Source organism: Lissotriton vulgaris, unplaced genomic scaffold, assembly GCF_964263255.1.
Source record: "Lissotriton vulgaris unplaced genomic scaffold, aLisVul1.2 SCAFFOLD_714, whole genome shotgun sequence".
Taxonomy (NCBI): domain Eukaryota; kingdom Metazoa; phylum Chordata; class Amphibia; order Caudata; family Salamandridae; genus Lissotriton; species Lissotriton vulgaris.
Window position 1 is genome coordinate 374,793 of NW_028248223.1, and position 24,396 is coordinate 399,188.

Sequence of the window (24,396 nt, forward strand, 5' to 3'; positions counted from 1 at the left end):
TTGCTTGGAGGCCTCAAAGGCACTGATCTAATTTTCTTTTTTAAAATTATTCACAGATCGTATGATATGCTTTGTACAAATCAACTATGTTGTTAGATCAAAATTGATTAAAAAGTGAGTATCTCAATTTCAGGACATATAGAAGAGGAAGGAGAAGGCGCTCATGTTTCAAATGCGGAGAGGCAACAACTGTTCATTATTTTCACCTCTATTAATTATATGTATTTTTATAATGTATATATTTATATTTTCCGATAAATATACATAGACATATAGCGATATATAGGGAGATACATACATATAAGTTGATACGTACAAGTTTATAAGTAAATGAGATGTTTTTCCAATTAATACTTCTAAGAACTGAATGGAAACAAAATCGTAAAGTTTAGATAAGTCCCACTGAGCTTTGTACTTAGATCCCTGTTTTCAGAGTCCAGATTGACAAGCATAACACTATCAACCCACCTGTACCAGGTTGAGCTTTCCGTTTTGACAGAAGAGATTGCATTCACAGGGAAATCTTAATTTTTATTGCAAAATCTTATCTCACATAAAAAGTACTGTTCAACAGAGTCATAGCGTTACTTGAGTCCTTTGTGCAACATACTTCCCTAACATAGTTCAATGGGCAAAAGTTGAACAGAATAGAAAAGTAATACAATTCTGTTTGTCTTTGACTGTAGAACATAAAACATGTGAAATGTCCACATTGCTGCAGCAATTTGCTCCCCTGTCACATGGGAGGTTCCATGGTGTAATGGTTAGCACTTTGGACTTTGAATCCAAGGATCCGAGTTCAAATCTCGGTGGGACCACTTTCATGACTTATGACCAAATCTTTTTCTGTCAAGTGTATTCATAAATATCATAAATCTAACACGGGTAGAGTGAAACATTAATGTATTGATTGTATTTTAAAAGTCTATTTGATGTGAGCAAATTATAGAACTTTTAGAAAACATGGAAATTAAATGGCTCAAAATAATGAGACATTTTGTGAGCTGACTCTGTTTTCTCAAACTCATCACAAGGGGCTGATGCAAGATATTACTTGTTTAAATCTTACTGTTATTGATAAGGGGAACAAGGAACTTTTTTAATTGGAAAGCCTTCATTAAAAGAAAACTTGAGGAATCAAATTGTGTATTTTGGGGGCAGAAGAGATGAACTTTTAAATAACAATCTTGAAATTCAGACACACAGATATTTACACTCTGTTTTTCTAAAGTAAATCCATAACCATGAAGTAGAATCTTTTGAAAGACATGTCAGATGTATTAATCTGAATTCCTCTTTCAAAGAAATGCACAATTAAATGCACTGTGTAAGTCAAGAATGTTGTCAGATAAGAAATCAGCAAAATTAACTATCTTATTACTGATCATACAGATGAGAAAGAAAAAGAACCTCTTGCTCAAATTGTGGATGGGAAAGAACAGTTTTTAGTTTTCAGCTTCTGTACTTATGTTTATGATTAATTCATTTATTTATATTGTATTATCGCTATCTAGATGGATATAGCCATGTATACATACTTATACGTTGATAAGTTTCAGTATAAAGCTTTGACGTTATGTTTTTCCAAGTCCAATTTCTAAGAAATTAGTGAAATATTAAATCTCATAAATCAAGCAGGTCCCACCGAGATTGGAACTCGGATCGCTGGATTCAGAGTCCAGAGTGCTAACCATTACACCATGGAACCCCGCCATACATGAGGGCTTTTTCCATTGAGACAAAAGAGAGCGCATCAGTGCGGGGGCTTTTCTTACATTGATGAAAAGATATCTCAGTTGAATGCTCATAGTGTAAAGAGCGATAATGTGATTTGATTCTTTTCAGCTACATTCTCCATAACAGTGTTAAATGTGCAAACGTTTATCAGGACATGCAATTTACAAAATAATGATCATCTTTGACTGAAGAATATTAAAACATTCTACATTTCCAAACTACTACATCCATTTCTCTGTCTCTCACATGGGTGGCTCCAAAGAGCAATGGTTGGCACTTTGGACTTTGCATGCAAAGGTACCAGTCCAATTCTTTGAGGTACTTCTTTACTACTCTTGACCTTTTCCATTTCTGTCATCTTTGTTTATTGATAGCTCCAATCCAACACCAGCAGGTTGAAAGAGACAAATATTTACTCCTTTCAAAATGTCCAACAGCTTGAACAAGTTACAGAAATACGAACTTTATAATACTTTTACATCACATTCCTAGACAAAATAGTGTGACATTACAAAATCCTATCCTGTTTTTCTCAAATGCATTTCAGAGGGCTGATTCCCAGCATACCTTTTTGAAGATTTCCACACTATTGATAAGGCGAATATAGCACATTTTGAAAGAGATGTTTTCTTAAATGAAACCAAGAGAACCACAGTGACGGTATCATTCAGATAGTAGAAATGTTTTTTGTATATTAGTATGGAAGTTGTGAAATAAAACATTTCTCATGCTGATTTTCAACAGTCGATCTGCAATCATGAAATATAAGCTTTTGCTTGGAGGCCTCAAAGGTACTGATCTAATTTTCTTTTTTTAAATTATTCACAGATCGTATGATATGCTTTGTACAAATCAACTATGTTGTTAGATCAAAATTGATTAAAAAGTGACTATCTCAATTTCAGGACATATAGAAGAGGAAGGAGAAGGCGCTCATGTTTCAAATGCGGAGAGGCAACAACTGTTCATTATTTTCACCTCTATTAATTATATGTATTTTTATAATGTATATATTTATATTTTCCGATAAATATACATAGACATATAGCGATATATAGGGAGATACATACATATAAGTTGATACGTACAAGTTTATAAGTAAATGAGATGTTTTTCCAATTAATACTTCTAAGAACTGAATGGAAACAAAATCGTAAAGTTTAGATAAGTCCCACTGAGCTTTGTACTTAGATCCCTGTTTTCAGAGTCCAGATTGACAAGCATAACACTATCAACCCACCTGTACCAGGTTGAGCTTTCCGTTTTGACAGAAGAGATTGCATTCACAGGGAAATCTTAATTTTTATTGCAAAATCTTATCTCACATAAAAAGTACTCTTCAACAGAGTCATAGCGTTACTTGAGTCCTTTGTGCAACATACTTCCCTAACATAGTTCAATGGGCAAAAGTTGAACAGAATAGAAAAGTAATACAATTCTGTTTGTCTTTGACTGTAGAACATAAAACATGTGAAATGTCCACATTGCTGCAGCAATTTGCTCCCCTGTCACATGGGAGGTTCCATGGTGTAATGGTTAGCACTTTGGACTTTGAATCCAAGGATCCGAGTTCAAATCTCGGTGGGACCACTTTCATGACTTATGACCAAATCTTTTTCTGTCAAGTGTATTCATAAATATCATAAATCTAACACGGGTAGAGTGAAACATTAATGTATTGATTGTATTTTAAAAGTCTATTTGATGTGAGCAAATTATAGAACTTTTAGAAAACATGGAAATTAAATGGCTCAAAATAATGAGACATTTTGTGAGCTGACTCTGTTTTCTCAAACTCATCACAAGGGGCTGATGCAAGATATTACTTGTTTAAATCTTACTGTTATTGATAAGGGGAACAAGGAACTTTTTTAATTGGAAAGCCTTCATTAAAAGAAAACTTGAGGAATCAAATTGTGTATTTTGGGGGCAGAAGAGATGAACTTTTAAATAACAATCTTGAAATTCAGACACACAGATATTTACACTCTGTTTTTCTAAAGTAAATCCATAACCATGAAGTAGAATCTTTTGAAAGACATGTCAGATGTATTAATCTGAATTCCTCTTTCAAAGAAATGCACAATTAAATGCACTGTGTAAGTCAAGAATGTTGTCAGATAAGAAATCAGCAAAATTAACTATCTTATTACTGATCATACAGATGAGAAAGAAAAAGAACCTCTTGCTCAAATTGTGGATGGGAAAGAACAGTTTTTAGTTTTCAGCTTCTGTACTTATGTTTATGATTAATTCATTTATTTATATTGTATTATCGCTATCTAGATGGATATAGCCATGTATACATACTTATACGTTGATAAGTTTCAGTATAAAGCTTTGACGTTATGTTTTTCCAAGTCCAATTTCTAAGAAATTAGTGAAATATTAAATCTCATAAATCAAGCAGGTCCCACCGAGATTGGAACTCGGATCGCTGGATTCAGAGTCCAGAGTGCTAACCATTACACCATGGAACCCCGCCATACATGAGGGCTTTTTCCATTGAGACAAAAGAGAGCGCATCAGTGCGGGGGCTTTTCTTACATTGATGAAAAGATATCTCAGTTGAATGCTCATAGTGTAAAGAGCGATAATGTGATTTGATTCTTTTCAGCTACATTCTCCATAACAGTGTTAAATGTGCAAACGTTTATCAGGACATGCAATTTACAAAATAATGATCATCTTTGACTGAAGAATATTAAAACATTCTACATTTCCAAACTACTACATCCATTTCTCTGTCTCTCACATGGGTGGCTCCAAAGAGCAATGGTTGGCACTTTGGACTTTGCATGCAAAGGTACCAGTCCAATTCTTTGAGGTACTTCTTTACTACTCTTGACCTTTTCCATTTCTGTCATCTTTGTTTATTGATAGCTCCAATCCAACACCAGCAGGTTGAAAGAGACAAATATTTACTCCTTTCAAAATGTCCAACAGCTTGAACAAGTTACAGAAATACGAACTTTATAATACTTTTACATCACATTCCTAGACAAAATAGTGTGACATTACAAAATCCTATCCTGTTTTTCTCAAATGCATTTCAGAGGGCTGATTCCCAGCATACCTTTTTGAAGATTTCCACACTATTGATAAGGCGAATATAGCACATTTTGAAAGAGATGTTTTCTTAAATCAAACCTAGAGAACCACAATGACGGTATCATTCAGATAGTAGAAATGTTTTTTGTTTATTAGTATGGAAGTTGTGAAATAAAACATTTCTCATGCTGATTTTCAACAGTCGATCTGCAATCATGAAATATAAGCTTTTGCTTGGAGGCCTCAAAGGCACTGATCTAATTTTCTTTTTTAAAATTATTCACAGATCGTATGATATGCTTTGTACAAATCAACTATGTTGTTAGATCAAAATTGATTAAAAAGTGACTATCTCAATTTCAGGACATATAGAAGAGGAAGGAGAAGGCGCTCATGTTTCAAATGCGGAGAGGCAACAACTGTTCATTATTTTCACCTCTATTAATTATATGTATTTTTATAATGTATATATTTATATTTTCCGATAAATATACATAGACATATAGCGATATATAGGGAGATACATACATATAAGTTGATACGTACAAGTTTATAAGTAAATGAGATGTTTTTCCAATTAATACTTCTAAGAACTGAATGGAAACAAAATCGTAAAGTTTAGATAAGTCCCACTGAGCTTTGTACTTAGATCCCTGTTTTCAGAGTCCAGATTGACAAGCATAACACTATCAACCCACCTGTACCAGGTTGAGCTTTCCGTTTTGACAGAAGAGATTGCATTCACAGGGAAATCTTAATTTTTATTGCAAAATCTTATCTTACATAAAAAGTACTGTTCAACAGAGTCATAGCGTTACTTGAGTCCTTTGTGCAACATACTTCCCTAACATAGTTCAATGGGCAAAAGTTGAACAGAATAGAAAAGTAATACAATTCTGTTTGTCTTTGACTGTAGAACATAAAACATGTGAAATGTCCACATTGCTGCAGCAATTTGCTCCCCTGTCACATGGGAGGTTCCATGGTGTAATGGTTAGCACTTTGGACTTTGAATCCAAGGATCCGAGTTCAAATCTCGGTGGGACCACTTTCATGACTTATGACCAAATCTTTTTCTGTCAAGTGTATTCATAAATATCATAAATCTAACACGGGTAGAGTGAAACATTAATGTATTGATTGTATTTTAAAAGTCTATTTGATGTGAGCAAATTATAGAACTTTTAGAAAACATGGAAATTAAATGGCTCAAAATAATGAGACATTTTGTGAGCTGACTCTGTTTTCTCAAACTCATCACAAGGGGCTGATGCAAGATATTACTTGTTTAAATCTTACTGTTATTGATAAGGGGAACAAGGAACTTTTTTAATTGGAAAGCCTTCATTAAAAGAAAACTTGAGGAATCAAATTGTGTATTTTGGGGGCAGAAGAGATGAACTTTTAAATAACAATCTTGAAATTCAGACACACAGATATTTACACTCTGTTTTTCTAAATTAAATCCATAACCATGAAGTAGAATCTTTTGAAAGACATGTCAGATGTATTAATCTGAATTCCTCTTTCAAAGAAATGCACAATTAAATGCACTGTGTAAGTCAAGAATGTTGTCAGATAAGAAATCAGCAAAATTAACTATCTTATTACTGATCATACAGATGAGAAAGAAAAAGAACCTCTTGCTCAAATTGTGGATGGGAAAGAACAGTTTTTAGTTTTCAGCTTCTGTACTTATGTTTATGATTAATTCATTTATTTATATTGTATTATCGCTATCTAGATGGATATAGCCATGTATACATACTTATACGTTGATAAGTTTCAGTATAAAGCTTTGACGTTATGTTTTTCCAAGTCCAATTTCTAAGAAATTAGTGAAATATTAAATCTCATAAATCAAGCAGGTCCCACCGAGATTGGAACTCGGATCGCTGGATTCAGAGTACAGAGTGCTAACCATTACACCATGGAACCCCGCCATACATGAGGGCTTTTTCCATTGAGACAAAAGAGAGCGCATCAGTGCGGGGGCTTTTCTTACATTGATGAAAAGATATCTCAGTTGAATGCTCATAGTGTAAAGAGCGATAATGTGATTTGATTCTTTTCAGCTACATTCTCCATTACAGTGTTAAATGTGCAAACGTTTATCAGGACATGCAATTTACAAAATAATGATCATCTTTGACTGAAGAATATTAAAACATTCTACATTTCCAAACTACTACATCCATTTCTCTGTCTCTCACATGGGTGGCTCCAAAGAGCAATGGTTGGCACTTTGGACTTTGCATGCAAAGGTACCAGTCCAATTCTTTGAGGTACTTCTTTACTACTCTTGACCTTTTCCATTTCTGTCATCTTTGTTTATTGATAGCTCCAATCCAACACCAGCAGGTTGAAAGAGACAAATATTTACTCCTTTCAAAATGTCCAACAGCTTGAACAAGTTACAGAAATACGAACTTTATAATACTTTTACATCACATTCCTAGACAAAATAGTGTGACATTACAAAATCCTATCCTGTTTTTCTCAAATGCATTTCAGAGGGCTGATTCCCAGCATACCTTTTTGAAGATTTCCACACTATTGATAAGGCGAATATAGCACATTTTGAAAGAGATGTTTTCTTAAATGAAACCAAGAGAACCACAGTGACGGTATCATTCAGATAGTAGAAATGTTTTTTGTATATTAGTATGGAAGTTGTGAAATAAAACATTTCTCATGCTGATTTTCAACAGTCGATCTGCAATCATGAAATATAAGCTTTTGCTTGGAGGCCTCAAAGGTACTGATCTAATTTTCTTTTTTAAAATTATTCACAGATCGTATGATATGCTTTGTACAAATCAACTATGTTGTTAGATCAAAATTGATTAAAAAGTGACTATCTCAATTTCAGGACATATAGAAGAGGAAGGAGAAGGCGCTCATGTTTCAAATGCGGAGAGGCAACAACTGTTCATTATTTTCACCTCTATTAATTATATGTATTTTTATAATGTATATATTTATATTTTCCGATAAATATACATAGAAATATAGCGATATATAGGGAGATACATACATATAAGTTGATACGTACAAGTTTATAAGTAAATGAGATGTTTTTCCAATTAATACTTCTAAGAACTGAATGGAAACAAAATCGTAAAGTTTAGATAAGTCCCACTGAGCTTTGTACTTAGATCCCTGTTTTCAGAGTGCAGATTGACAAGCATAACACCATCAACCCACCTGTACCAGGTTGAGCTTTCCGTTTTGACAGAAGAGATTGCATTCACAGGGAAATCTTAATTTGTATTGCAAAATCTTATCTCACATAAAAAGTACTGTTCAACAGAGTCATAGCGTTACTTGAGTCCTTTGTGCAACATACTTCCCTAACATAGTTCAATGGGCAAAAGTTGAACAGAATAGAAAAGTAATACAATTCTGTTTGTCTTTGACTGTAGAACATAAAAAATGTGAAATGTCCACATTGCTGCAGCAATTTGCTCCCCTGTCACATGGGAGGTTCCATGGTGTAATGGTTAGCACTTTGGACTTTGAATCCAAGGATCCGAGTTCAAATCTCGGTGGGACCACTTTCATGACTTATGACCAAATCTTTTTCTGTCAAGTGTATTCATAAATATCATAAATCTAACACGGGTAGAGTGAAACATTAATGTATTGATTGTATTTTAAAAGTCTATTTGATGTGAGCAAATTATAGAACTTTTAGAAAACATGGAAATTAAATGGCTCAAAATAATGAGACATTTTGTGAGCTGACTCTGTTTTCTCAAACTCATCACAAGGGGCTGATGCAAGATATTACTTGTTTAAATCTTACTGTTATTGATAAGGGGAACAAGGAACTTTTTTAATTGGAAAGCCTTCATTAAAAGAAAACTTGAGGAATCAAATTGTGTATTTTGGGGGCAGAAGAGATGAACTTTTAAATAACAATCTTGAAATTCAGACACACAGATATTTACACTCTGTTTTTCTAAAGTAAATCCATAACCATGAAGTAGAATCTTTTGAAAGACATGTCAGATGTATTAATCTGAATTCCTCTTTCAAAGAAATGCACAATTAAATGCACTGTGTAAGTCAAGAATGTTGTCAGATAAGAAATCAGCAAAATTAACTATCTAATTACTGATCATACAGATGAGAAAGAAAAAGAACCTCTTGCTCAAATTGTGGATGGGAAAGAACAGTTTTTAGTTTTCAGCTTCTGTACTTATGTTTATGATTAATTCATTTCTTTATATTGTATTATCGCTATCTAGATGGATATAGCCATGTATACATACTTATACGTTGATAAGTTTCAGTATAAAGCTTTGACGTTATGTTTTTCCAAGTCCAAATTCTAAGAAATTAGTGAAATATTAAATCTCATAATTCAAGCAGGTCCCACCGAGATTTGAACTCGGATCGCTGGATTCAGAGTCCAGAGTGCTAACCATTACACCATGGAACCCCGCCATACATGAGGGCTTTTTCCATTGAGACAAAAGAGAGCGCATCAGTGCGGGGGCTTTTCTTACATTGATGAAAAGATATCTCAGTTGAATGCTCATAGTGTAAAGAGCGATAATGTGATTTGATTCTTTTCAGCTACATTCTCCATAACAGTGTTAAATGTGCAAACGTTTATCAGGACATGCAATTTACAAAATAATGATCATCTTTGACTGAAGAATATTAAAACATTCTACATTTCCAAACTACTACATCCATTTCTCTGTCTCTCACATGGGTGGCTCCAAAGAGCAATGGTTGGCACTTTGGACTTTGCATGCAAAGGTACCAGTCCAATTCTTTGAGGTACTTCTTTACTACTCTTGACCTTTTCCATTTCTGTCATCTTTGTTTATTGATAGCTCCAATCCAACACCAGCAGGTTGAAAGAGACAAATATTGACTCCTTTCAAAATGTCCAACAGCTTGAACGAGTTACAGAAATACGAACTTTATAATACTTTTACATCACATTCCTAGACAAAATAGTGTGACATTACAAAATCCTATCCTGTTTTTCTCAAATGCATTTCAGAGGGCTGATTCCCAGCATACCTTTTTGAAGATTTCCACACTATTGATAAGGCGAATATAGCACATTTTGAAAGAGATGTTTTCTTAAATGAAACCAAGAGAACCACAGTGACAGTATCATTCAGATAGTAGAAATGTTTTTTGTATATTAGTATGGAAGTTGTGAAATAAAACATTTCTCATGCTGATTTTCAACAGTCGATCTGCAATCATGAAATATAAGCTTTTGCTTGGAGGCCTCAAAGGTACTGATCTAATTTTCTTTTTTAAAATTATTCACAGATCGTATGATATGCTTTGTACAAATCAACTATGTTGTTAGATCAAAATTGATTAAAAAGTGACTATCTCAATTTCAGGACATATAGAAGAGGAAGGAGAAGGCGCTCATGTTTCAAATGCGGAGAGGCAACAACTGTTCATTATTTTCACCTCTATTAATTATATGTATTTTTATAATGTATATATTTATATTTTCCGATAAATATACATAGACATATAGCGATATATAGGGAGATACATACATATAAGTTGATACATACAAGTTTATAAGTAAATGAGATGTTTTTCCAATTAATACTTCTAAGAACTGAATGGAAACAAAATCGTAAAGTTTAGGTAAGTCCCACTGAGCTTTGTACTTAGATCCCTGTTTTCAGAGTCCAGATTGACAAGCATAACACTATCAACCCACCTGTACCAGGTTGAGCTTTCCGTTTTGACAGAAGAGATTGCATTCACAGGGAAATCTTAATTTTTATTGCAAAATCTTATCTCACATAAAAAGTACTGTTCAACAGAGTCATAGCGTTACTTGAGTCCTTTGTGCAACATACTTCCCTAACATAGTTCAATGGGCAAAAGTTGAACAGAATAGAAAAGTAATACAATTCTGTTTGTCTTTGACTGTAGAACATAAAACATGTGAAATGTCCACATTGCTGCAGCAATTTGCTCCCCTGTCACATGGGAGGTTCCATGGTGTAATGGTTAGCACTTTGGACTTTGAATCCAAGGATCCGAGTTCAAATCTCGGTGGGACCACTTTCATGACTTATGACCAAATCTTTTTCTGTCAAGTGTATTCATAAATATCATAAATCTAACACGGGTAGAGTGAAACATTAATGTATTGATTGTATTTTAAAAGTCTATTTGATGTGAGCAAATTATAGAACTTTTAGAAAACATGGAAATTAAATGGCTCAAAATAATGAGACATTTTGTGAGCTGACTCTGTTTTCTCAAACTCATCACAAGGGGCTGATGCAAGATATTACTTGTTTAAATCTTACTGTTATTGATAAGGGGAACAAGGAACTTTTTTAATTGGAAAGCCTTCATTAAAAGAAAACTTGAGGAATCAAATTGTGTATTTTGGGGGCAGAAGAGATGAACTTTTAAATAACAATCTTGAAATTCAGACACACAGATATTTACACTCTGTTTTTCTAAAGTAAATCCATAACCATGAAGTAGAATCTTTTGAAAGACATGTCAGATGTATTAATCTGAATTCCTCTTTCAAAGAAATGCACAATTAAATGCACTGTGTAAGTCAAGAATGTTGTCAGATAAGAAATCAGCAAAATTAACTATCTTATTACTGATCATACAGATGAGAAAGAAAAAGAACCTCTTGCTCAAATTGTGGATGGGAAAGAACAGTTTTTAGTTTTCAGCTTCTGTACTTATGTTTATGATTAATTCATTTATTTATATTGTATTATCGCTATCTAGATGGATATAGCCATGTATACATACTTATACGTTGATAAGTTTCAGTATAAAGCTTTGACGTTATGTTTTTCCAAGTCCAATTTCTAAGAAATTAGTGAAATATTAAATCTCATAAATCAAGCAGGTCCCACCGAGATTGGAACTCGGATCGCTGGATTCAGAGTACAGAGTGCTAACCATTACACCATGGAACCCCGCCATACATGAGGGCTTTTTCCATTGAGACAAAAGAGAGCGCATCAGTGCGGGGGCTTTTCTTACATTGATGAAAAGATATCTCAGTTGAATGCTCATAGTGTAAAGAGCGATAATGTGATTTGATTCTTTTCAGCTACATTCTCCATAACAGTGTTAAATGTGCAAACGTTTATCAGGACATGCAATTTACAAAATAATGATCATCTTTGACTGAAGAATATTAAAACATTCTACATTTCCAAACTACTACATCCATTTCTCTGTCTCTCACATGGGTGGCTCCAAAGAGCAATGGTTGGCACTTTGGACTTTGCATGCAAAGGTACCAGTCCAATTCTTTGAGGTACTTCTTTACTACTCTTGACCTTTTCCATTTCTGTCATCTTTGTTTATTGATAGCTCCAATCCAACACCAGCAGGTTGAAAGAGACAAATATTTACTCCTTTCAAAATGTCCAACAGCTTGAACAAGTTACAGAAATACGAACTTTATAATACTTTTACATCACATTCCTAGACAAAATAGTGTGACATTACAAAATCCTATCCTGTTTTTCTCAAATGCATTTCAGAGGGCTGATTCCCAGCATACCTTTTTGAAGATTTCCACACTATTGATAAGGCGAATATAGCACATTTTGAAAGAGATGTTTTCTTAAATGAAACCAAGAGAACCACAGTGACGGTATCATTCAGATAGTAGAAATGTTTTTTGTATATTAGTATGGAAGTTGTGAAATAAAACATTTCTCATGCTGATTTTCAACAGTCGATCTGCAATCATGAAATATAAGCTTTTGCTTGGAGGCCTCAAAGGTACTGATCTAATTTTCTTTTTTAAAATTATTCACAGATCGTATGATATGCTTTGTACAAATCAACTATGTTGTTAGATCAAAATTGATTAAAAAGTGACTATCTCAATTTCAGGACATATAGAAGAGGAAGGAGAAGGCGCTCATGTTTCAAATGCGGAGAGGCAACAACTGTTCATTATTTTCACCTCTATTAATTATATGTATTTTTATAATGTATATATTTATATTTTCCGATAAATATACATAGAAATATAGCGATATATAGGGAGATACATACATATAAGTTGATACGTACAAGTTTATAAGTAAATGAGATGTTTTTCCAATTAATACTTCTAAGAACTGAATGGAAACAAAATCGTAAAGTTTAGATAAGTCCCACTGAGCTTTGTACTTAGATCCCTGTTTTCAGAGTGCAGATTGACAAGCATAACACCATCAACCCACCTGTACCGGGTTGAGCTTTCCGTTTTGACAGAAGAGATTGCATTCACAGGGAAATCTTAATTTGTATTGCAAAATCTTATCTCACATAAAAAGTACTGTTCAACAGAGTCATAGCGTTACTTGAGTCCTTTGTGCAACATACTTCCCTAACATAGTTCAATGGGCAAAAGTTGAACAGAATAGAAAAGTAATACAATTCTGTTTGTCTTTGACTGTAGAACATAAAAAATGTGAAATGTCCACATTGCTGCAGCAATTTGCTCCCCTGTCACATGGGAGGTTCCATGGTGTAATGGTTAGCACTTTGGACTTTGAATCCAAGGATCCGAGTTCAAATCTCGGTGGGACCACTTTCATGACTTATGACCAAATCTTTTTCTGTCAAGTGTATTCATAAATATCATAAATCTAACACGGGTAGAGTGAAACATTAATGTATTGATTGTATTTTAAAAGTCTATTTGATGTGAGCAAATTATAGAACTTTTAGAAAACATGGAAATTAAATGGCTCAAAATAATGAGACATTTTGTGAGCTGACTCTGTTTTCTCAAACTCATCACAAGGGGCTGATGCAAGATATTACTTGTTTAAATCTTACTGTTATTGATAAGGGGAACAAGGAACTTTTTTAATTGGAAAGCCTTCATTAAAAGAAAACTTGAGGAATCAAATTGTGTATTTTGGGGGCAGAAGAGATGAACTTTTAAATAACAATCTTGAAATTCAGACACACAGATATTTACACTCTGTTTTTCTAAAGTAAATCCATAACCATGAAGTAGAATCTTTTGAAAGACATGTCAGATGTATTAATCTGAATTCCTCTTTCAAAGAAATGCACAATTAAATGCACTGTGTAAGTCAAGAATGTTGTCAGATAAGAAATCAGCAAAATTAACTATCTAATTACTGATCATACAGATGAGAAAGAAAAAGAACCTCTTGCTCAAATTGTGGATGGGAAAGAACAGTTTTTAGTTTTCAGCTTCTGTACTTATGTTTATGATTAATTCATTTCTTTATATTGTATTATCGCTATCTAGATGGATATAGCCATGTATACATACTTATACGTTGATAAGTTTCAGTATAAAGCTTTGACGTTATGTTTTTCCAAGTCCAAATTCTAAGAAATTAGTGAAATATTAAATCTCATAATTCAAGCAGGTCCCACCGAGATTTGAACTCGGATCGCTGGATTCAGAGTCCAGAGTGCTAACCATTACACCATGGAACCCCGCCATACATGAGGGCTTTTTCCATTGAGACAAAAGAGAGCGCATCAGTGCGGGGGCTTTTCTTACATTGATGAAAAGATATCTCAGTTGAATGCTCATAGTGTAAAGAGCGATAATGTGATTTGATTCTTTTCAGCTACATTCTCCATAACAGTGTTAAATGTGCAAACGTTTATCAGGACATGCAATTTACAAAATAATGATCATCTTTGACTGAAGAATATTAAAACATTCTACATTTCCAAACTACTACATCCATTTCTCTGTCTCTCACATGGGTGGCTCCAAAGAGCAATGGTTGGCACTTTGGACTTTGCATGCAAAGGTACCAGTCCAATTCTTTGAGGTACTTCTTTACTACTCTTGACCTTTTCCATTTCTGTCATCTTTGTTTATTGATAGCTCCAATCCAACACCAGCAGGTTGAAAGAGACAAATATTGACTCCTTTCAAAATGTCCAACAGCTTGAACAAGTTACAGAAATACGAACTTTATAATACTTTTACATCACATTCCTAGACAAAATAGTGTGACATTACAAAATCCTATCCTGTTTTTCTCAAATGCATTTCAGAGGGCTGATTCCCAGCATACCTTTTTGAAGATTTCCACACTATTGATAAGGCGAATATAGCACATTTTGAAAGAGATGTTTTCTTAAATGAAACCAAGAGAACCACAGTGACAGTATCATTCAGATAGTAGAAATGTTTTTTGTATATTAGTATGGAAGTTGTGAAATAAAACATTTCTCATGCTGATTTTCAACAGTCGATCTGCAATCATGAAATATAAGCTTTTGCTTGGAGGCCTCAAAGGTACTGATCTAATTTTCTTTTTTAAAATTATTCACAGATCGTATGATATGCTTTGTACAAATCAACTATGTTGTTAGATCAAAATTGATTAAAAAGTGACTATCTCAATTTCAGGACATATAGAAGAGGAAGGAGAAGGCGCTCATGTTTCAAATGCGGAGAGGCAACAACTGTTCATTATTTTCACCTCTATTAATTATATGTATTTTTATAATGTATATATTTATATTTTCCGATAAATATACATAGACATATAGCGATATATAGGGAGATACATACATATAAGTTGATACATACAAGTTTATAAGTAAATGAGATGTTTTTCCAATTAATACTTCTAAGAACTGAATGGAAACAAAATCGTAAAGTTTAGGTAAGTCCCACTGAGCTTTGTACTTAGATCCCTGTTTTCAGAGTCCAGATTGACAAGCATAACACTATCAACCCACCTGTACCAGGTTGAGCTTTCCGTTTTGACAGAAGAGATTGCATTCACAGGGAAATCTTAATTTTTATTGCAAAATCTTATCTCACATAAAAAGTACTGTTCAACAGAGTCATAGCGTTACTTGAGTCCTTTGTGCAACATACTTCCCTAACATAGTTCAATGGGCAAAAGTTGAACAGAATAGAAAAGTAATACAATTCTGTTTGTCTTTGACTGTAGAACATAAAACATGTGAAATGTCCACATTGCTGCAGCAATTTGCTCCCCTGTCACATGGGAGGTTCCATGGTGTAATGGTTAGCACTTTGGACTTTGAATCCAAGGATCCGAGTTCAAATCTCGGTGGGACCACTTTCATGACTTATGACCAAATCTTTTTCTGTCAAGTGTATTCATAAATATCATAAATCTAACACGGGTAGAGTGAAACATTAATGTATTGATTGTATTTTAAAAGTCTATTTGATGTGAGCAAATTATAGAACTTTTAGAAAACATGGAAATTAAATGGCTCAAAATAATGAGACATTTTGTGAGCTGACTCTGTTTTCTCAAACTCATCACAAGGGGCTGATGCAAGATATTACTTGTTTAAATCTTACTGTTATTGATAAGGGGAACAAGGAACTTTTTTAATTGGAAAGCCTTCATTAAAAGAAAACTTGAGGAATCAAATTGTGTATTTTGGGGGCAGAAGAGATGAACTTTTAAATAACAATCTTGAAATTCAGACACACAGATATTTACACTCTGTTTTTCTAAAGTAAATCCATAACCATGAAGTAGAATCTTTTGAAAGACATGTCAGATGTATTAATCTGAATTCCTCTTTCAAAGAAATGCACAATTAAATGCACTGTGTAAGTCAAGAATGTTGTCAGATAAGAAATCAGCAAAATTAACTATCTTATTACTGATCATACAGATGAGAAAGAAAAAGAACCTCTTGCTCAAATTGTGGATGGGAAAGAACAGTTTTTAGTTTTCAGCTTCTGTACTTATGTTTATGATTAATTCATTTATTTATATTGTATTATCGCTATCTAGATGGATATAGCCATGTATACATACTTATACGTTGATAAGTTTCAGTATAAAGCTTTGACGTTATGTTTTTCCAAGTCCAATTTCTAAGAAATTAGTGAAATATTAAATCTCATAAATCAAGCAGGTCCCACCGAGATTGGAACTCGGATCGCTGGATTCAGAGTCCAGAGTGCTAACCATTACACCATGGAACCCCGCCATACATGAGGGCTTTTTCCATTGAGACAAAAGAGAGCGCATCAGTGCGGGGGCTTTTCTTACATTGATGAAAAGATATCTCAGTTGAATGCTCATAGTGTAAAGAGCGATAATGTGATTTGATTCTTTTCAGCTACATTCTCCATAACAGTGTTAAATGTGCAAACGTTTATCAGGACATGCAATTTACAAAATAATGATCATCTTTGACTGAAGAATATTAAAACATTCTACATTTCCAAACTACTACATCCATTTCTCTGTCTCTCACATGGGTGGCTCCAAAGAGCAATGGTTGGCACTTTGGACTTTGCATGCAAAGGTACCAGTCCAATTCTTTGAGGTACTTCTTTACTACTCTTGACCTTTTCCATTTCTGTCATCTTTGTTTATTGATAGCTCTAATCTAACACCAGTAGGTTGAAAGAGACAAATATTGACTCCTTTCAAAATGTCCAACAGCTTGAACAAGTTACAGAAATACAAACTTTATAATACTTTTACATCACATTCCTAGACAAAATAGTGTGACATTACAAAATCCTATCCTGTTTTTCTCAAATGCATTTCAGAGGGCTGATTCCCAGCATTCCTTTTTGAAGATTTCCACACTATTGATAAGGCGAATATAGCACATTTTGAAAGAGATGTTTTCTTAAATCAAACCTAGAGAACCACAATGACGGTATCATTCAGATAGTAGAAATGTTTTTTGTATATTAGTATGGAAGTTGTGAAATAAAACATTTCTCATGCTGATTTTCAACAGTCGATCTGCAATCATGAAATATAAGCTTTTGCTTGGAGGCCTCAAAGGTACTGATCTAATTTTCTTTTTTAAAATTATTCACAGATCGTATGATATGCTTTGTACAAATCAACTATGTTGTTAGATCAAAATTGATTAAAAAGTGACTATCTCAATTTCAGGACATATAGAAGAGGAAGGAGAAGACGCTCATGTTTCAAATGCGGAGAGGCAACAACTGTTCATTATTTTCACCTCTATTAATTATATGTATTTTTATAATGTATATATTTATATTTTCCGATAAATATACATAGACATATAGCGATATATAGGGAGATACATACATATAAGTTGATACGTACAAGTTTATAAGTAAATGAGATGTTTTTCCAATTAATACTTCTAAGAACTGAATGGAAACAAAATCGTAAAGTTTAGATAAGTCCCACTGAGCTTTGTACTTAGATCCCTGTTTTCAGAGTCCAGATTGACAAGCATAACACCATCAACCCACCTGTACCAGGTTGAGCTTTCCGTTTTGACAGAAGAGATTGCATTCACAGGGAAATCTTAATTTTTATTGCAAAATCTTATCTCACATAAAAAGTACTGTTCAACAGAGTCATAGCGTTACTTGAGTCCTTTGTGCAACATACTTCCCTAACATAGTTCAATGGGCAAAAGTTGAACAGAATAGAAAAGTAATACAATTCTGTTTGTCTTTGACTGTAGAAAATAAAAAATGTGAAATGTCCACATTGCTGCAGCAATTTGCTCCCCTGTCACATGGGAGGTTCCATGGTGTAATGGTTAGCACTTTGGACTTTGAATCCAAGGATCCGAGTTCAAATCTCGGTGGGACCACTTTCATGACTTATGACCAAATCTTTTTCTGTCAAGTGTATTCATAAATATCATAAATCTAACACGGGTAGAGTGAAACATTAATTTATTGATTGTATTTTAAAAGTCTATTTGATGTGAGCAAATTATAGAACTTTTAGAAAACATGGAAATTAAATGGCTCAAAATAATGAGACATTTTGTGAGCTGACTCTGTTTTCTCAAACTCATCACACGGGGCTGATGCAAGATATTACTTGTTTAAATCTTACTGTTATTGATAAGGGGAACAAGGAACTTTTTTAATTGGAAAGCCTTCATTAAAAGAAAACTTGAGGAATCAAATTGTGTATTTTGGGGGCAGAAGAGATGAACTTTTAAATAACAATCTAGAAATTCAGACACACAGATATTTACACTCTGTTTTTCTAAAGTAAATCCATAACCATGAAGTAGAATCTTTCGAAAGACATGTCAGATGTATTAATCTGAATTCCTCTTTCAAAGAAATGCACAATTAAATGCACTGTGTAAGTCAAGAATGTTGTCAGATAAGAAATCAGCAAAATTAACTATCTTATTACTGATCATACAGATGAGAAAGAAAAAGAACCTCTTGCTCAAATTGTGGATGGGAAAGAACAGTTTTTAGTTTTCAGCTTCTGTACTTATGTTTATGATTAATTCATTTCTTTATATTGTATTATCACTATCTAGATGGATATAGCCATGTATACATAGATACATACTTATACGTTGATAAGTTTCAGTATAAAGCTTTGACGTTATGTTTTTCCAAGTCCAAATTCTAAGAAATTAGTGAAATATTAAATCTCATAATTCAAGCAGGTCCCACCGAGATTTGAACTCGGATCGCTGGATTCAGAGTCCAGAGTGCTAACCATTACACCATGGAACCCCGCCATACATGAGGGCTTTTTCCATTGAGACAAAAGAGAGCGCATCAGTGCGGGGGCTTTTCTTACATTGATGAAAAGATATCTCAGTTGAATGCTCATAGTGTAAAGAGCGATAATGTGATTTGATTCTTTTCAGCTACATTCTCCATAACAGTGTTAAATGTGCAAACGTTTATCAGGACATGCAATTTACAAAATAATGATCATCTTTGACTGAAGAATATTAAAACATTCTACATTTCCAAACTACTACATCCATTTCTCTGTCTCTCACATGGGTGGCTCCAAAGAGCAATGGTTGGCACTTTGGACTTTGCATGCAAAGGTACCAGTCCAATTCTTTGAGGTACTTCTTTACTACTCTTGACCTTTTCCATTTCTGTCATCTTTGTTTATTGATAGCTCTAATCTAACACCAGTAGGTTGAAAGAGACAAATATTGACTCCTTTCAAAATGTCCAACAGCTTGAACAAGTTACAGAAATACAAACTTTATAATACTTTTACATCACATTCCTAGACAAAATAGTGTGACATTACAAAATCCTATCCTGTTTTTCTCAAATGCATTTCAGAGGGCTGATTCCCAGCATTCCTTTTTGAAGATTTCCACACTATTGATAAGGCGAATATAGCACATTTTGTAAGAGATGTTTTCTTAAATCAAACCAAGAGAACCACAATGACGGTATCATTCAGATAGTAGAAATGTTTTTTGTATATTAGTATGGAAGTTGTGAAATAAAACATTTCTCATGCTGATTTTCAACAGTCGATCTGCAATCATGAAATATAAGCTTTTGCTTGGAGGCCTCAAAGGTACTGATCTAATTTTCTTTTTTAAATTATTCACAGATCGTATGATATGCTTTGTACAAATCAACTATGTTGTTAGATCATAATTGATTAAAAAGTGACTATCTCAATTTCAGGACATATAGAAGAGGAAGGAGAAGGCGCTCATGTTTCAAATGCGGAGAGGCAACAACTGTTCATTATTTTCACCTCTATTAATTATATGTATTTTCATAATGTATATATTTATATTTTCCGATAAATATACATAGACATATAGCGATATATAGGGAGATACATACATATAAGTTGATACGTACAAGTTTATAAGTAAATGAGATGTTTTTCCAATTAATACTTCTAAGAACTGAATGGAAACAAAATCGTAAAGTTTAGATAAGTCCCACTGAGCTTTGTACTTAGATCCCTGTTTTCAGAGTCCAGATTGACAAGCATAACACTATCAACCCACCTGTACCAGGTTGAGCTTTCCGTTTTGACAGAAGAGATTGCATTCACAGGGAAATCTTAATTTTTATTGCAAAATCTTATCTCACATAAAAAGTACTGTTCAACAGAGTCATAGCGTTACTTGAGTCCTTTGTGCAACATACTTCCCTAACATAGTTCAATGGGCAAAAGTTGAACAGAATAGAAAAGTAATACAATTCTGTTTGTCTTTGACTGTAGAACATAAAACATGTGAAATGTCCACATTGCTGCAGCAATTTGCTCCCCTGTCACATGGGAGGTTCCATGGTGTAATGGTTAGCACTTTGGACTTTGAATCCAAGGATCCGAGTTCAAATCTCGGTGGGACCACTTTCATGACTTATGACCAAATCTTTTTCTGTCAAGTGTATTCATAAATATCATAAATCTAACACGGGTAGAGTGAAACATTAATGTATTGATTGTATTTTAAAAGTCTATTTGATGTGAGCAAATTATAGAACTTTTAGAAAACATGGAAATTAAATGGCTCAAAATAATGAGACATTTTGTGAGCTGACTCTGTTTTCTCAAACTCATCACAAGGGGCTGATGCAAGATATTACTTGTTTAAATCTTACTGTTATTGATAAGGGGAACAAGGAACTTTTTTAATTGGAAAGCCTTCATTAAAAGAAAACTTGAGGAATCAAATTGTGTATTTTGGGGGCAGAAGAGATGAACTTTTAAATAACAATCTTGAAATTCAGACACACAGATATTTACACTCTGTTTTTCTAAAGTAAATCCATAACCATGAAGTAGAATCTTTTGAAAGACATGTCAGATGTATTAATCTGAATTCCTCTTTCAAAGAAATGCACAATTAAATGCACTGTGTAAGTCAAGAATGTTGTCAGATAAGAAATCAGCAAAATTAACTATCTTATTACTGATCATACAGATGAGAAAGAAAAAGAACCTCTTGCTCAAATTGTGGATGGGAAAGAACAGTTTTTAGTTTTCAGCTTCTGTACTTATGTTTATGATTAATTCATTTATTTATATTGTATTATCGCTATCTAGATGGATATAGCCATGTATACATACTTATACGTTGATAAGTTTCAGTATAAAGCTTTGACGTTATGTTTTTCCAAGTCCAATTTCTAAGAAATTAGTGAAATATTAAATCTCATAAATCAAGCAGGTCCCACCGAGATTGGAACTCGGATCGCTGGATTCAGAGTACAGAGTGCTAACCATTACACCATGGAACCCCGCCATACATGAGGGCTTTTTCCATTGAGACAAAAGAGAGCGCATCAGTGCGGGGGCTTTTCTTACATTGATGAAAAGATATCTCAGTTGAATGCTCATAGTGTAAAGAGCGATAATGTGATTTGATTCTTTTCAGCTACATTCTCCATAACAGTGTTAAATGTGCAAACGTTTATCAGGACATGCAATTTACAAAATAATGATCATCTTTGACTGAAGAATATTAAAACATTCTACATTTCCAAACTACTACATCCATTTCTCTGTCTCTCACATGGGTGGCTCCAAAGAGCAATGGTTGGCACTTTGGACTTTGCATGCAAAGGTACCAGTCCAATTCTTTGAGGTACTTCTTTACTACTCTTGACCTTTTCCATTTCTGTCATCTTTGTTTATTGATAGCTCCAATCCAACACCAGCAGGTTGAAAGAGACAAATATTTACTCCTTTCAAAATGTCCAACAGCTTGAACAAGTTACAGAAATACGAACTTTATAATACTTTTACATCACATTCCTAGACAAAATAGTGTGACATTACAAAATCCTATCCTGTTTTTCTCAAATGCATTTCAGAGGGCTGATTCCCAGCATACCTTTTTGAAGATTTCCACACTATTGATAAGGCGAATATAGCACATTTTGAAAGAGATGTTTTCTTAAATGAAACCAAGAGAACCACAGTGACGGTATCATTCAGATAGTAGAAATGTTTTTTGTATATTAGTATGGAAGTTGTGAAATAAAACATTTCTCATGCTGATTTTCAACAGTCGATCTGCAATCATGAAATATAAGCTTTTGCTTGGAGGCCTCAAAGGTACTGATCTAATTTTCTTTTTTAAAATTATTCACAGATCGTATGATATGCTTTGTACAAATCAACTATGTTGTTAGATCAAAATTGATTAAAAAGTGACTATCTCAATTTCAGGACATATAGAAGAGGAAGGAGAAGGCGCTCATGTTTCAAATGCGGAGAGGCAACAACTGTTCATTATTTTCACCTCTATTAATTATATGTATTTTTATAATGTATATATTTATATTTTCCGATAAATATACATAGAAATATAGCGATATATAGGGAGATACATACATATAAGTTGATACGTACAAGTTTATAAGTAAATGAGATGTTTTTCCAATTAATACTTCTAAGAACTGAATGGAAACAAAATCGTAAAGTTTAGATAAGTCCCACTGAGCTTTGTACTTAGATCCCTGTTTTCAGAGTGCAGATTGACAAGCATAACACCATCAACCCACCTGTACCGGGTTGAGCTTTCCGTTTTGACAGAAGAGATTGCATTCACAGGGAAATCTTAATTTGTATTGCAAAATCTTATCTCACATAAAAAGTACTGTTCAACAGAGTCATAGCGTTACTTGAGTCCTTTGTGCAACATACTTCCCTAACATAGTTCAATGGGCAAAAGTTGAACAGAATAGAAAAGTAATACAATTCTGTTTGTCTTTGACTGTAGAACATAAAAAATGTGAAATGTCCACATTGCTGCAGCAATTTGCTCCCCTGTCACATGGGAGGTTCCATGGTGTAATGGTTAGCACTTTGGACTTTGAATCCAAGGATCCGAGTTCAAATCTCGGTGGGACCACTTTCATGACTTATGACCAAATCTTTTTCTGTCAAGTGTATTCATAAATATCATAAATCTAACACGGGTAGAGTGAAACATTAATGTATTGATTGTATTTTAAAAGTCTATTTGATGTGAGCAAATTATAGAACTTTTAGAAAACATGGAAATTAAATGGCTCAAAATAATGAGACATTTTGTGAGCTGACTCTGTTTTCTCAAACTCATCACAAGGGGCTGATGCAAGATATTACTTGTTTAAATCTTACTGTTATTGATAAGGGGAACAAGGAACTTTTTTAATTGGAAAGCCTTCATTAAAAGAAAACTTGAGGAATCAAATTGTGTATTTTGGGGGCAGAAGAGATGAACTTTTAAATAACAATCTTGAAATTCAGACACACAGATATTTACACTCTGTTTTTCTAAAGTAAATCCATAACCATGAAGTAGAATCTTTTGAAAGACATGTCAGATGTATTAATCTGAATTCCTCTTTCAAAGAAATGCACAATTAAATGCACTGTGTAAGTCAAGAATGTTGTCAGATAAGAAATCAGCAAAATTAACTATCTAATTACTGATCATACAGATGAGAAAGAAAAAGAACCTCTTGCTCAAATTGTGGATGGGAAAGAACAGTTTTTAGTTTTCAGCTTCTGTACTTATGTTTATGATTAATTCATTTCTTTATATTGTATTATCGCTATCTAGATGGATATAGCCATGTATACATACTTATACGTTGATAAGTTTCAGTATAAAGCTTTGACGTTATGTTTTTCCAAGTCCAAATTCTAAGAAATTAGTGAAATATTAAATCTCATAATTCAAGCAGGTCCCACCGAGATTTGAACTCGGATCGCTGGATTCAGAGTCCAGAGTGCTAACCATTACACCATGGAACCCCGCCATACATGAGGGCTTTTTCCATTGAGACAAAAGAGAGCGCATCAGTGCGGGGGCTTTTCTTACATTGATGAAAAGATATCTCAGTTGAATGCTCAT

General features: G+C 33.7%; 14 non-coding genes across 14 annotated transcripts; 10 read left to right on the forward strand and 4 right to left on the reverse strand.

The window, feature by feature from the left end:
* The first annotated feature begins 746 nt into the window (after nt 1-746).
* On the forward strand, nt 747-818 carry TRNAQ-UUG (transfer RNA glutamine (anticodon UUG)). Its single transcript has one exon. It is a non-coding gene; the product is annotated as a tRNA-Gln (tRNA).
* Nucleotides 819-3,255: 2,437 nt separating this feature from the next.
* Nucleotides 3,256-3,327, forward strand: TRNAQ-UUG (transfer RNA glutamine (anticodon UUG)). The gene has a single exon. It is a non-coding gene; the product is annotated as a tRNA-Gln (tRNA).
* A 2,437-nt stretch (nt 3,328-5,764) lies between these two features.
* Nucleotides 5,765-5,836, forward strand: TRNAQ-UUG (transfer RNA glutamine (anticodon UUG)). The gene has a single exon. It is a non-coding gene; the product is annotated as a tRNA-Gln (tRNA).
* A 2,437-nt stretch (nt 5,837-8,273) lies between these two features.
* On the forward strand, nt 8,274-8,345 carry TRNAQ-UUG (transfer RNA glutamine (anticodon UUG)). Its single transcript has one exon. It is a non-coding gene; the product is annotated as a tRNA-Gln (tRNA).
* Nucleotides 8,346-9,163: 818 nt separating this feature from the next.
* On the reverse strand, nt 9,164-9,235 carry TRNAQ-CUG (transfer RNA glutamine (anticodon CUG)). The gene has a single exon. It is a non-coding gene; the product is annotated as a tRNA-Gln (tRNA).
* A 1,547-nt stretch (nt 9,236-10,782) lies between these two features.
* TRNAQ-UUG (transfer RNA glutamine (anticodon UUG)) lies at nt 10,783-10,854 on the forward strand. The gene has a single exon. It is a non-coding gene; the product is annotated as a tRNA-Gln (tRNA).
* Nucleotides 10,855-13,291: 2,437 nt separating this feature from the next.
* Nucleotides 13,292-13,363, forward strand: TRNAQ-UUG (transfer RNA glutamine (anticodon UUG)). Its single transcript has one exon. It is a non-coding gene; the product is annotated as a tRNA-Gln (tRNA).
* An 818-nt stretch (nt 13,364-14,181) lies between these two features.
* On the reverse strand, nt 14,182-14,253 carry TRNAQ-CUG (transfer RNA glutamine (anticodon CUG)). Its single transcript has one exon. It is a non-coding gene; the product is annotated as a tRNA-Gln (tRNA).
* Nucleotides 14,254-15,800: 1,547 nt separating this feature from the next.
* TRNAQ-UUG (transfer RNA glutamine (anticodon UUG)) lies at nt 15,801-15,872 on the forward strand. The gene has a single exon. It is a non-coding gene; the product is annotated as a tRNA-Gln (tRNA).
* A 2,437-nt stretch (nt 15,873-18,309) lies between these two features.
* Nucleotides 18,310-18,381, forward strand: TRNAQ-UUG (transfer RNA glutamine (anticodon UUG)). The gene has a single exon. It is a non-coding gene; the product is annotated as a tRNA-Gln (tRNA).
* An 826-nt stretch (nt 18,382-19,207) lies between these two features.
* TRNAQ-CUG (transfer RNA glutamine (anticodon CUG)) lies at nt 19,208-19,279 on the reverse strand. Its single transcript has one exon. It is a non-coding gene; the product is annotated as a tRNA-Gln (tRNA).
* A 1,546-nt stretch (nt 19,280-20,825) lies between these two features.
* TRNAQ-UUG (transfer RNA glutamine (anticodon UUG)) lies at nt 20,826-20,897 on the forward strand. The gene has a single exon. It is a non-coding gene; the product is annotated as a tRNA-Gln (tRNA).
* A 2,437-nt stretch (nt 20,898-23,334) lies between these two features.
* TRNAQ-UUG (transfer RNA glutamine (anticodon UUG)) lies at nt 23,335-23,406 on the forward strand. The gene has a single exon. It is a non-coding gene; the product is annotated as a tRNA-Gln (tRNA).
* Nucleotides 23,407-24,224: 818 nt separating this feature from the next.
* On the reverse strand, nt 24,225-24,296 carry TRNAQ-CUG (transfer RNA glutamine (anticodon CUG)). Its single transcript has one exon. It is a non-coding gene; the product is annotated as a tRNA-Gln (tRNA).
* Nucleotides 24,297-24,396: the final 100 nt, after the last annotated feature.